This window comes from Lithobates pipiens, unplaced genomic scaffold (assembly GCF_037356315.1).
Source record: "Lithobates pipiens isolate NorthernLeopardFrog02 unplaced genomic scaffold, aLitPip1_a1.2 Scaffold_16, whole genome shotgun sequence".
Classification (NCBI taxonomy): domain Eukaryota; kingdom Metazoa; phylum Chordata; class Amphibia; order Anura; family Ranidae; genus Lithobates; species Lithobates pipiens.
In genome coordinates, this window is record NW_027507748.1 from 550147200 (window position 1) to 550159854 (window position 12655).

At 41.6% G+C, this 12655-nt stretch overlaps 1 protein-coding gene across 3 annotated transcripts in view; it reads right to left on the reverse strand.

Annotated features, from left to right (window-relative positions):
- DGKA (diacylglycerol kinase alpha) overlaps positions 1-12655 on the reverse strand; it is a 334273-nt gene that overhangs the window by 253026 nt on the left and 68592 nt on the right. For all 3 annotated transcript variants that reach the window (XM_077483431.1, XM_077483430.1, XM_077483426.1), the window contains exons 2-3: positions 9809-9857; positions 9641-9707 (exon numbers count right to left, since the gene is read on the reverse strand). The gene's annotated coding sequence lies outside the window, so the exon portion shown is untranslated. The remainder of the gene's footprint in view (positions 1-9640; positions 9708-9808; positions 9858-12655) is intronic.

The following is a 12655-nucleotide window of genomic DNA, read 5'->3' on the forward strand; positions in this document are numbered from 1 at the left end:
ATCCCTGACAACCTCAGCCAAAACTTGCTAAGTGAAGCACACCGGTAGGACATCCCTTTCTTATTCTTACCTATCTTCCATCTTCACCTATCCTCTTCTTTTCCTTCCCAACCCATCTTTCTTCTTCTCTGCCTTATCTCCTGTCTCTTCCCAATTACAGACGGTTACTGATTGTAGAAGGAAACAATCCCACTAATTCTAGCGGGAAAGTTCAGAGCACGCCTTGGTAAGGAACAAAGCAGTTTTCCGAATCAATAGGGGCAAGAATGTAAAGAACAATACTATTACAGGAGGCATGCCTAGAATTAATCCCCGTGAAGGGAGTCTACCATATAATTACCTCAACCAGACATACAGTACATTCTCATATCTAAATACTGTCAATGTCTTAAATAGCGGTTGAAACAATCTAACTTGTAACACCACTTGCTTCCTCTTCACTGTATGAAAGTATTTTCTACATCCATACTGTTGTGCTCTGTAACCATACACTGGTAACCTTCCTTTTTGTATTGTTGTTATTGTATCTTGAAATTTCAATAAAAATCGATTGAAAATAAAAAATCCAACAGGCTGGTTGTATTCAAGTTGATGTGAATGGATCGACTTGAGTACAATTGGCCTGCCCATAGATGGTTCGGATCTTGGCCATTCCCTGCTGAACCGGCCGAGATTTGATCCATCTATGGCCGGCTTATGTAACGTCGTTTTCCTAATTTTAAAAAACGTTTTGACTAAATGCTTTATAGCTTGTTTAAATTAAGAAATTGTACTCTTTTAAGAAAAAATAAATAAAGTAATTTTGAATTTGATGGCAGCAAGACGTCTCAAAAAAGTTGGGCCAGGGCCATATTTACCATGGTGTAGTATGCCTCTTCTTTTAACAACACTCTGTAAATGTCTGGGAACTGAGGAGACCAGTTGCTGGAGTTTTAGGAGAGGAATGTTGTCCCATTCTTGCCAACAGTATTGGGCCGTCGTTGTCACAGATGCTGCAGAAATATGCAAGGCCTTCTCTGAAAAAAATGTTGTCTAGAAGGAAGCATATGCTTTAAAGCCTGATATAGATCTTTCAATGTTGACGGTGCCTTTCCAGAAGTGCAAACTGCCCATTCTGTATGCACTAATGCACCTCCATACCATCAGAAATGCAGGTTTTTGAACTGAGAGCCGATAACAAGCCAAAAGGTCCTGATCCTCTTTATTCCATAGGACGTTGCACCCATGGTTGCCAAAACGTTTGTCATATTTCAATTAGTCTGACCACAGAACAGTTTTCCACTTTGCAAAAGACCTTTTTAAATTTGCTTTGCCCCAGAGAAGATGGCAGCATTTCTGGACTAAGTTCAGATTTGGCTTTTTTTTTGCATGATAGAGCTTTACCTTGCATTTTTGGATAGCATGCCAAACTGAGTGAATTTTGGAAGTATCCCTGAGCCTATGGTTGCCAAACAGAATGTCACATTTTGATTCGTCTGGCCACAGAATAGTTTTCCACTTTGCAACAGATCATTTTAATTGAGCTTTGCCCCAGTGATTTTTGGAATTATTCCTGAGTCCGTGCAGTGATTTCTATCACAGAATTATGGGCATTTTAAATTCAGTGCTGTCTGAAGGCCCCACAATCATGGGCATACAATATTTTGTTTCGGCCTTGTCCCATGCACACATAGATTGTACTGTAGTTGAGTATATATATATATATATATATATATATATATATATATATATATATATATATATATATATATATATATATATATTTAAAGTCTTTGCCATTTTACGTTGAGGAACACTATTCTGCCCATCTTTACTTCTGACTCTCTAAGGTGCCCTTTTTAGACCCAGTCATGTTACTGAATTGTTACAAATTAACCTAAGTTGCAAAATGTTCTTCCAGCTCTTCCTTGCTAGTACCACTTATTTTGCCAGCTTTTTGTTGCCCTGTCCCAACTTTTTGGAAACTCGTCCAGCCATCAATTTCAAAATTACAGTATTTTTTCCTTAAAATTATACATTTTCTCCGTTTTTTATTGTGAATACAATATGGGTTTATGAGATTTGCAAATGACTGCATTCTGTTTTTTTTTTTTTAATTGGGGCTGTATGGGTATATAACTGAAAGTCCATTGCATGGCCATAGCTCACTTGGAATTCCAAATATGAGCTTTGGCAAACTTTAACAAAAGGAGTTTTTTTTACAACTTTCCAAAACTTTTCCTATAAAGCAGTAAACAGATCTCCATACAACACATAGAACAGCCAGCATATTGCATATCCTTCCTCATCTCAGGAGGAAGCACAATATTATTCGCTCTCTATGTCACTTTAATCGTGAATGATGGATTAACTTGCTTTTCCCTGCAGATGTCAGCAGAAGTATCTATGGCACTTAACAAAGATGAAGCAAATAATAATTACGTTAATTACCACACAGATTTTGACATCAGCATATGTTTCATTTTGTGTGGGCAGACCTGTTTGAAAGGAAGCGTTGTGCAGTTTGTGCTATAAATAGTGAAAATAATAAAAATAGTAACAGACTAAGCTTTAGTATTTAAATTGTTTGGCTGATTTACTTCAGAAACGCTGTCGGAATAAAATACGCCCACTAAACGGCTGACATTTAAAATGGAGCAGCAATCTTTATCAGACCATATTAAGCAATAAATTCTATGATGAGGAACAACTGTGCACCTGATGCAGAGAACTGCAAAGGCCTCTATAGAACATTTCCTGACTGATGCAGCGGCTGCTCACATAGACGCTTGATTAGAAACGGCCACTACAACAAAACATCCTCATTTTAGGAGTCACCCTCCACTTCGTCATCATCCTCACTGACACAAACAACCCACGCAAGGCACAGGCAGCCACAGAATCACACAGACAGCCTTAAAGTAACAGAGTTTCCCCTTGCTGATGTATATGAATCACTTTGCATCATTTGCAGTAAACTGAAAGTAGTGCATTGGGTATCTTTGTACTTCATTTGGTTACTTCTTTACCTTATACTTTTCTTGTATAAATATAATGTACAGGTTGGGCTTGTGAGATGAATGGGATAGAACACCTGAAACACATGACAGACTGGGAGAATAAGAAGACTAAGGCCGCGTACACACGGGCGGATTGTCTGGCCAACTAAGTTCGTCAGACAATCCGACAGACAGTCCGTCCAAATTTTGAATGAACGGACTTGACCACACACGATGAACAGACAGTCCGCTGAAAACTTGCGCAATGACGTGTACAGCACGTACGACGGGACTAGAAAAACGACGTCCAATACACTGCAATGTAACCTTCGGCCGTGTAAATCCTTTCTGAGCATGCGCCATACTTAGTCCGTCCAACTTGCCTACACACGAGCGGACTGTCCGCTGAAACCAAGTTTGGACGGACAAAACCAAGTTTGGACGGACAAAATTACGGAAATTCTGAAAGACTAAGTTCGTCAGATTGTCCGCTGAAAAAGTCAGCTGAAGCCCACACACGAGCGGATTGTCCGCTGAAACACGTTTCAGCGGACTAAGTTGGGCAGACAATCCGCCCGTGTGTACGCGACCTTATTCTCACAAAATTATGTGGACAGTCTGGTCACACTTTTGGTTTTCTTCCAATTTTGAGACCTTTGTAAATGCACCTTCTGGGGCATTTCAGGTATACATAACATTCTTCCCTGCCCCATTCTCCTTCCTGTTCCCTATTCTTCTCCTTTTCCCGCTTTTGTCCCACTCTTTATTTCTCTTGTTCTTGGTTTCCTACTTCTATATGGAATTATTTGCTTTTCTTACCAGTTTCTCGTGAACTTGATGCTCTGGTATTTACTGCTCTATTTCTTTTCTGGGCGGTAGCACCGGTGTATGTTTGCACCATTTTTATAGCAATCAGCGGATATGTGTGCACTGACACCTGTCTGGCATCCGATCTGACAAAATCCTACTGCAAACAGATGTATGGGAATACGTTTGCCATCCGTCCAGCAGGTCAGATCAGATGAAAATGAACATGCTGTATGTTTTCATCCGATCTCCCCATAGAGGAGAGCGGGACTCCAACAGGTCCGTCTCTGCACAGTGAGCAGAGACGGACCCTGTCATCCTCCTACTCAGTGGGGATCAATGGAGCGACCCCCCCGCTGGGCAAGTGGAGTCAGTCAAAACAGATCCGCCCCGTGTGAAAGGGGCCTAAGGTACACAAATTGGTTTGTTTTTATAATCTATACAGTTTTAAAATACACACAGACTCTCCTTTGCATATGCTTTCCCATCTCTGCAATATTTGGTCTATACGGAGCTATGACAATGTGTACATTGAGCCTATGTTACTATAGCCCAGGACTGATGGTCTTTTACTCGTTTTATGTGGTTCCCTCCACCCCTTTTTTTATTTTTGTATTTCTCCCTTTTTTCTTGTAAGTTACTGCATTGTATTATGATATCGTTGTAAAATTTGTTTTTCAATAAACATATTATGGGGAAAAAATACACACAGGATACACTACTGTACATTTTAGTAGTTTAACCTTTAGGTCTGGGCCCCAAATGGAATGCCACAACAAATATTTTGGATATCCTTTACAGCAGGGATATGCAATTAGCAAACCTCCAGCTGTTGCAAAACTACAAGTCCCATCATGCCTCTGCCTCTGGGTGTAATGCTTGTGGCTGTCAGAGTCTTGCTATTCCTCATGGGACTTGTAGTTCTGCAACAGCTTAAGGTCTGCGAATTGCATATCCCTGCTTTACAGTATATTTTTCTCCTTTATATAGAATATATGCTATATCTGCCAGCCCCAAGTCATTACTGGGGTGTCAGCGTATGGAACAACAGAGGGCACCAGCGGACCAGGCATCTGAAGTATGCAAGATGATTAATATTTTTTTTTTAGTCACTGTCATTTTCCAAGACAGAGCTACACACCTTAATTCTTTGGTAAAAACCCTTATACTAAGAATGAGTGGCCATCGGCAGCACATAATTGTGAATGTCTCATTTAGAAGATGAACTGATTTATGAATATGCTGTTTCAAACAAAATTTATGAGCAGGCCACGCACTGACAGCTAAACAACTTTTCATTAAATGATTTCTAAACCCAAGCTCAAAAATGTTATATACTTCCGCTTACCAGTCTTCAAATGTGGAGACTGCATTCGTTTTCATTTTCAGGTTAAGAACATTTTTAGCAAATCCTGCCTGAAATATGGTGTCCTTGTTGTTTCCTCTGAATGGAACTTATACAGTAAACAATGTTATCTTCCTTTCATGCTATTGTCTTTAAACAAATTCCCCTACCCACCCATGGAATGGTGATAAAACAAGAGGAAGATGTGTTTTCAGGCCTGTCCCAGGATGACAACCATGGCTCCTACCATATATACAGTGGATTATGTGAGTGTAGCCAGGCAGGAAGCTTGTTTTTCGAAAGAACGAACAAAAGAACAAAATAAAAGAACAAAAAATAAAGAATGAAAGAACGAACGAACGAACGAAAGAACGAAAAGAAAGAACGAAATGCAACCACCAAATCTAAAGGATAGTAAGTTGTATTTACCTTCTTTTTTTTTTTTGCAGTTTAGATACAATTGAAAAACAAAAGTTTAAAGTTCTAATTTAAAGTTGAACTAAACCATCATATCCTTTACAGCCAAGGAAGCTGCCATCCTAGCCTCTGTTTGATCTCAGGTTGCCATGGATTCTGCACATGTGATCAGCTATGACATAAGCCATTTGATGGCTTGAATGTTCGATTCAGAGGTAACGTAAGCACACTAGTAACTGTGGCAGTTATCATTCGGTTTTGGTCAACGGTTTTGGAAAATCGTTAAAGTGGTTTTAAACCACAAACATGAAATATGAACAGAGCATATCCCTCTGTAGTATGTACCTGTCTCAATTAAAAGCACTAAGTAATTTCTGTCTGCTGCCTTGTACCTCTATCAGCATAAATCACTTCTGACAAGTTTTCCTGACACCTAAAGAAAAAAAGAAGGCAGGATATGGTGGGAATGTGAATGCCTCCAGCCATTCTGGAAGGAGGTGCATTAGCTTATTGCCCACATAACCACTTATACTTTAGATTACTCTCCAGCACAGTACCTCTTACACCACACCTACGTGACCAAATCTGAGTACTATAAGTCCCTCGCCATGCACATGGTAAACGCGGCGAGATTATGCATCCCGGTGCATTGGCGAACTACACACACTCCAACAATAGGCGAATGGTTTTTGAGGATTTCCAGGATAGAGGAAATGGAAGAACTAGTACATATTTCTCAGGAACGTATTCAAAAATTTACAACAACATGGGCCTGCTGGCTCCACTTTAAATCTACGCAACGCTTTCAGACTTATGGCACTTGAACATTAGTTGCTGCCGGAATATACCGAGGTGGTTGGCCCGCTCTGGATCATGTATCCTATGGGCATAAGACCTTGATAGCAACTATACCTTACACCCCCCCTTCCCCCTCCCCTTTTCCATCCCCTGTTCCTTTTCTTGCTCCCTATTCTCCCCACCCCTCTTTTCCCTCTTCTTTCAATATTCTTCCCCCCCCCTCTTTAAAATCTATCCTCCCTTCCTGCTCGTACATCCCCCCCTTTTTTTTTTTTTTCTCTTTTTCTTTCTCTTTCTTTCTCTTTTTTCTTCTTCATACCTCACTTACTTTTCTACCTTTTCTCCTACCAAGTATGACAACGTAAACCCCCTTCTGGTTCTGAACTGTTAAGAGGGATTCCCAACAGGCTTAATATCCACATCATTAACATGCTTCATGCCGCTGCCCTGGAATCTCTGCAGATAATGTTTCTTGTTTTCTGTTCTGAACGTATAAGCTGTTATGTGCAAAATCTAATAAAAAAAATTATTTGTGAAAAAAAAAAAAAAAAGAAGGCAGGGGAAGAAACTTCAGCACACAGCCTATGATTGATAGCCTCAGCTCTGTTCCTACGTGCTGTGTGAAGGAGAGGGTGTCCCTTCCCTCAAATTAGCTCTCAGAGCTCTGCAGAGTGTAACCTCAGCTCTCTGCCCCTGTCTTCTGTAAGCTTAGACAAGCTTTATAAATTCTAAACTCTGAAAGGCTGTAGAGAAGACTACAGATAAACAGCTACAACTTATATAGAAGGATTTGTTTCATCTCTGGGTTTCAGAGGCCATCCATTTCACTGCCTATCACCTCATGCGTGGCTCAGCTTACAGTGCTGGGCCAGGATGACTAGCATGAGCAGCAGTGATGTCATCCCCCACAGTCCAATAGAGAAGTGAGGGACCACATGGTGTTGGAAGGTCCAGTCTGTACAATGTACACATTACATGGAGACAATGAACCAGAAAAGCCTTATACACTGAATAGAATCAGAGGAACAGAAATATGCTCTAGTGATTTTTATTTGCAAGCCCTCAGAGCCATTTCTTTAATAAAACGTAGCTCCAAGTATGCTGAAAGCTTAGAGGTGAATGTAAGCAGGCATAAATTGATCTATTTAGTGTGTTGTGAGTGAAGATATGTTATTATCCTCAATTTAACCAGTACTGACACATCACACAGCAGAAATGTTGAAATATTTATATTAGTACCTGCTCCGCTGAAATTAACAGTGTGACAAAAATGCACATATAAGACATCTGCACTATGAAATAACATTAGAAAAAAAAAAAAATGCTTCATGAAAAAAATCCATAGTGTCCCCATTTAAAGGCAGTTCAAGTGCCCCCTCTTGTCTTCACCTCGAATCTTAAAGATGAAATCCGGGGAACCAAAAATTGCATATTTGCTTTTTAAAATTAATTAGCCCTAATGATGTGTGTATCCTGTTAGACGGATAATGTTATGTTAGATTTTTTTAACCTAAAGCCCCATACACACTATCAGTTTTTCTGCTGATTTTTGTCTTCAGATTTACCAAAACCATATAGTGCAAGGGCCTGCCTGATTGCATACAAAATTAAACTCCTAAGGTTTGACCTCATATTATATGGTTTTGGTAAATCTAAAGACAAAAATTAGCAGAAAATCTGATAGTGTGTATTGGGCTTAACTTTCATTCTGACACCACTGTAAACACCGAACTCCCAGCTTTGAAATATACACGAACGCTCTAAAAAACCCACATTATTGTAGGCTGAGTACTGAGTAAAGCTGGTTTAAGATTACGTGTCAGTGAGCATCATCCATTCTAGTAACAATTACCTATTGTAGGGTTTACTCTTCCATACCTGATCAGAAACTAAGCAACTTTATCAAAAAGATAGAAATGAGCAAATTTACTTATAGAACTAGCTGATGAAATCGTTAAATTACAGATCAGATTTACCCCCTTCACCATGTAGAAGGAATCTGAGGTAACTGGCGATAATTCTTTTATAACGTCAGTGAGATCATTCTTGTTGTCATGTAATCTGCTTGCCATTTAAAAAATAAAAAATGACAGCAGATCATTAATCAGACTGAGGCACTACATCCATAAAACTGTAAGAATATCTTATGCTCTGAAAATATTTACAATGCCTAGTTAGATATATTCAATGCAGTTTACATAGTCAGGTTGAAAAACAAACACGTCCACACAAGTCCATCTAGTTCAACTAATAAAAAAAAAATAATAATAATAATAGCATCATATAATCTCATATACACAAGTCTATACCCACAGTAGATCCAGAAGAAAGCAAAAAAAAAAAAAAAACTTAAGCAAAGTATGATCCAATTTGCTACAGCAAGGGTTAAAAAATATCCTTCCTGTTCCCCTGAGAGGCAATCAGACATTCCCTGGATCAACTTTACCTATAAGGCCACTTTCACACTGAGGCGCTTCAAAACTGCCAGTTAAAAAACACTGAGCGCTTTTTAAGAGCTTTCCATTCATTTCAATGGAAAGGGGAGTTTTTCAAAGCCCTGCCAGCACACTGCCCCAGTGTGAAAGCATTCATTGATTTTAATGGAAATAAGTTTTCGTTAGCTTTTTAGGCGATGTTTTTAGAGTGAAAGCGCCTGAAAAGCGCCTCAGTGTGAAAGTGGTCTAAATGTTACCTAGAAAAAAAAGTGCCTGAAAAGCTCCTGAAAACATATTTCCATTAAAATCAATGAATGCTTTCACACTGCGGCAGTGGGCTGGCAGGGCAGTAAAAAAAACGTCCCTCTCCATTGAAATGAATGGAAAGCTCTTCAAAAGCGCCTGAAAAGCTCTTCAAAAGCGCTGAGTGTTACTGGAAGTTTAGAAGCACCTCAGTGTGAAAAGGGCCTTAGTATCCAGTTATATTATGTACACGTAGGAAAAAATACAGGCCTTTTTTAAAGCTAACCACTGAGCTGGCCAGAACCAGTTCATATGCAAAACATGGCTGACTCTCCCAATCTGTTTACAATCAATTTTGTGCAGTGTCTATATTCGACATCCATGTAATATCCCCCTCAACATCTCAATAAAAATAAAACAACAAATAATAAAAAAATAAAAATAAATACAATTTGCTCTTGCTGGACCCACATACAATGACATCTTCAGCTAGCATACCGAGGTCATCGGGGACACAGTTGCATGTGACAATGGAGTTGGGCAGTTTTTTAAACCCAGTGACACGTATGACCCCTGTCCCCCCTGTTTCCCTTGTATAAGAGTCATAAAACACTTACCTGAGTGAAAGGACCCAGTATACTGCAAGAAAATCCCTTTTCAGAACGTAAACTCAGAATTTCATGCCTGAGGTAAAAAGATGATTTTATTATGAGAAAATAACCAATAGCTACACTCCTGCTAACTAGAAATGAAACCTTGAGATGAGTACAGAGAACAGAGCTTACCTGCTGTGTGTTCAGATCATCATCGGACATTGTTATGCCTCCAAACAATCTGAAATGGAAAAGAGGGACACCTGTTAGCACAAAGTATTTAGGCAAAGGACACACCCCGTCCATGCCTTAGTTACATGGAGAATAAAATAATAATCAGTAAACAATGATTAAATCCACAAGTACATTATTTCACCATTACTGTTCCTTTATACTAGATTTTTAAAATAACATATGCAGCAATTTAAAGTTTGATTGAGGGCAAATTAACACCAGCCCTGGCCGCTGCAGTGCATTCCTGTCCATTGTGTCACAGCATTGCCTAGCACAACCCATCTATACAGATGTGCTGGGTTCTATGTATTACAATGGTACAAATGGGCTCTGAAAGGTTAGTGTGGAATAACCCTTTAGAAAGTTAAACATTCCATTTTTTTATAGGTTTATACATTAGGACAAAAAGGGGCCAGATGGGGAGGAAAGGGGTACACTGGGGTTAGGTTCCAAAAGAACAGTTGGAAGCTAATATTGCTGTAAGGCACCAATCTATCATACTCTTTTACTGGCAACCTGGTGCTCTTATGCTGCGTACACACGACCGGACTTTTCGACAGCAAAGGTCAGATGGAACAAATCCATCGAACAATTCGATCATGTGTGGGCTCCATCGGACCTTTGCTGTCCAAAAATCTGACAGACTTTAGAAATAGAATACATTTCAAATCTTTCCGCCGGAACTCCACCGGACCCAGTTCCTATGGAGAAATCCGCTTATCTGTATACTAGTCTGACGGACGAAAACCGTCGCTAGGGCAGCTATTGGCTACTAGCTATGAACTTCCTTATTCTAGTCCGGTCGTACGTCATCACATTCGAATTAGTCGGACTTTGATGTGATTGTGTGTGACAAGTCTGTTCATTCGGCAAGTCCATCAGAACTCCGCCAAAAGTCCGTCAGGAAGACCGCCGGACCTAGTCTGCCGGAAAGTCCGGTTGTGTGTACGCAGCATTACAGGAACCTTCCTTGTGATTAGAAACACATTTACTACAGGCCCCTTGATGTATATCACATACAGAAAGTTGGTTGTAAGAAATAAACACTAGAGGTTTCTGACATCTGCCAACTAGACTTAGGCCTTGTTCACACTTTCTCAAAATACTGACGCGCCATATGACTTAATGTGCGTTGTTGGTAGCATTTGATGCACGCTTAACAGGCGTACACGGTGCGTTAAAATTCTCTCCAAGTACCCTACACCCTAGATGTCCATTTCTTTGGCTTTTGTGAACAAATGGCATGTTTATGGTGCAATAGCACAGACTTGAATGGAAGGAGTTAAAGTGGTTCTAAAGCCTTATATGCAGGGCTCGAGTCCTGCGGGAACGGCGTCCCTGCACTATTTTCACAGCGGGAACGCTGTTCCCTTTGCAGGACTCGAGCCGCCCGAATGAGATGTATGCAGATTAGCACAGGAAGTGTCTGTCTGTAGTAAGTTCTCCCTCACTTCACACAGTGCTGTTCGCTCCCCGGCGGCCCCTCCTCTCTTCTCGTCTATGGTCTATCCCAGATGATGTCACAAGCCAATGGGGATAGATGAGAAGAGAGGAGGGGCCGCCGAAGAGCGAACAGTGCTGTGTGAAGTGAGGGAGAATTTACCACAGACGGACGCTTCCTGCGCTACTCTGCATACTGGCTAGTAAGATGACAATGTGCCCCATGCCCAAATGTGCCCCCTGATGTCCTATGTGCCCCACTGTGCCCCATGCCGTAATGTGCCCCCTGCCCTGATGTCCTATGTGCCCCACTGTGCCTGGTGTGCCCCATGCCGTAATGTGCCCCCTGCCTTGATGTCCTATGTGCCCCACTGTGCCCCATTATGTGCCCTATGCCATAATGTGCCCCCTGCCCTGATGTCCTATGTGTCCCACTGTGCCCCATGCCGTAATGTGCCCCCTGCCCTGATGTCCTATGTGTCCCATTATGTGCCCTGATGTGCCCCATGCTGTAATGTGCCCCCTGCCCTGATGTCCTATGTGCCCCATTATGTGCCCTGATGTGCCCCATGCCATAATGTGCCCCCTGCCCTGATGTCCTATGTGCCCCACTGTGCCCCATAATGTGCCCTGATGTGCCCCATGCCCTGATGTGCCATGTGGCCTGATGTGCCCCGTGCCCTTATGTGCTATGTGCCCTGATGTGCTATGTGCCCTGATGTGCTATGTGCCCCATAATGTGCCATATTGTGCCCTGATGTGCTATGTGCCCCATAATGTGCCCTGATGTGCCATAATGTGCCCTGATGTGCTATGTGACCCATAATGTGCCCTGATGTGCCATAATGTGCCCCCATGTGCCAACGTTTCCCCATGCCCTGATGTGTCATGTGGCCTGATGTGCTATGTGCCCCATAATGTGCCATAATGTTCCCTGATGTGCCCCATGCCCTGTGCCCCATAATGTGCCATGATGTGCCATAATGTGCTAATGTTTCCCCCATACCCTGATGTGCCATGTGGCCTGATGTGCCCCATGCCCTTATGTGCTATGTGCCCTGATGTGCTAGGTGTCCCAATGTGCCACATAATGTGCCCCGATGTGCCTCATGCCCTGATGTGCTATGTGCCCCATGCCCTGGTGTGCCCCATAATGTGCCCTGATGTGCCCCATAATGTGCCCTGATGTTCCATAATGTGCCCCGTGCCCTGATGTGCCATGTGGCCTGATATGTCCCATGCCTTGATATGCCCCGTGCCCTGATGTCCTATTTTTTTCTTTTTTTTTGTGCGGGAGTGGATCTTGGGTGGGAGTTCCCACACTTTTTTCCCCAGGACTTGACCCCTGCTTATGTGCTCCATTGA